The sequence below is a fragment of the Morone saxatilis genome, unplaced genomic scaffold (genome assembly GCF_004916995.1).
Source record: "Morone saxatilis isolate NCDOM2014 unplaced genomic scaffold, NCSU_SB_2.0 Contig9, whole genome shotgun sequence".
NCBI classification, from domain to species: domain Eukaryota; kingdom Metazoa; phylum Chordata; class Actinopteri; family Moronidae; genus Morone; species Morone saxatilis.
In genome coordinates, this window is record NW_023340268.1 from 3,005,066 (window position 1) to 3,006,633 (window position 1,568).

Here is a 1,568-nt window from a genome sequence, read left to right on the forward strand (position 1 = left end):
CTAAACTGAATTATAACTGAATGGGATTGAGTGTAGACTGTTAGGTGTTGTTGAACAGTCTATGTTTTTTGTAGTGGACAAGATATTATTCCTGTTTTCTATTATTTGTATTTCTATTCTTCTCACCACTATGAATCAATAAAAGCCTGACTAAGAATTGTAATTGTTCCCAAAAAGGGGAAATTTGTGGCAAGTGTGTGAGTAAAACATTGCTGATCATTCACTGATTTGCAAACATTTTGTCAGGAAGCAGACTCCAAACTGAATATCCAGGAACAGCCAGACGGGAGAACTGGAAGGAGGGAGGGGTTGTTGGATTACATCAGAATCAGCCTCCTCTGACTCATCAGCGGTGCTTTTTCTCTCTTTCACACACACACACACACACCACCTCCTGTGTGTTACTCTGGTTTTTTTTTCAGTGCTTGGCTGCATCAGCTCATCACATGATGACAATCAGTCCAGCAATGGTTGCTAAGGAAGCTCTCTCCCTCACAACGCCTCAGTCCTGAGTCATACGTTGCCAGTGTTTTACGGATCTACACTGACCTGATTCAGCGTTGACTCCAAACTCCAGGATCACAGATTGCTTTTATGGTGTTTGCATAAGCCTGGTGTTATAAATAGACTGTAAATGTATTCTGAGTCTTACATATTTTGTATGGTTGTCGTGTTTGCACAACTCTGTAGATCTACAACTCTGCCTCAGTCTATTCATTTTCTCCCACTATGGCTGGCTAGCCTTCCTTAGCAACAACAGTCTCTTTGACAACTGATGCAAGCAGCAGTTTTCAGACACAGAAGACACACTGTGCCTTTAAGGTTCCTATTCAGTAGCGTTGTTGCGTTGACGCCTCATGAACATCACATTATCAATTGCAGCAGACTTTAATCTCAGCCACACACACGCACATTTACTATCAGCTCACATTATCTCTGCTCATTTTTTCAACATGCAATCACAGTATTTGGCACTAGCATGCTGATCTTTCCTATTCCCAGCTATTTACATTTGCATCCCAGTGTGTTACTCTTTGCTCTACAAAGCCTGTGTTCAAAAACACACCTGTGTTGTTTTCCGTTGTGTTCTGTTGTTACTGCAAATGTCTCTTATATTTCTTTTCCTGCGTAGTTGCATTGAGTCTTTTCCCCAAAACTTTTTTTAAGTCTTTTTTATATTTACAGCAGCATTTACAGTATCCAATGAGATTTTAAGCTGCATGAGTAGCATTTGTACAGTAGCATGAGCAGTCCTAGTTGGTACCAAATAAGTTGTATTATTTATTTATTACATGTGGCATTTCAAAATATCAATAAACAATGGTCAATGATATTCTGTTATACGCTAACTAAAAAAAAGAACACCTCTCTCTTGGTGGTTGTGTTTTAAGAACCAGTTTGGTAACAAATTGCTTCCTTTCACAAAGTGGTCACTGCTGCGTGCTGTGTTTGCATTTGCAGAATGGTGACCATTTTCTGTGTTGCACTATAAATCAGAGATGGGCATTGAGATCCAAAAATCTACAGGTTACCAACCAAAGAAAGTTCAATTCAGTTAAAGTTATCTT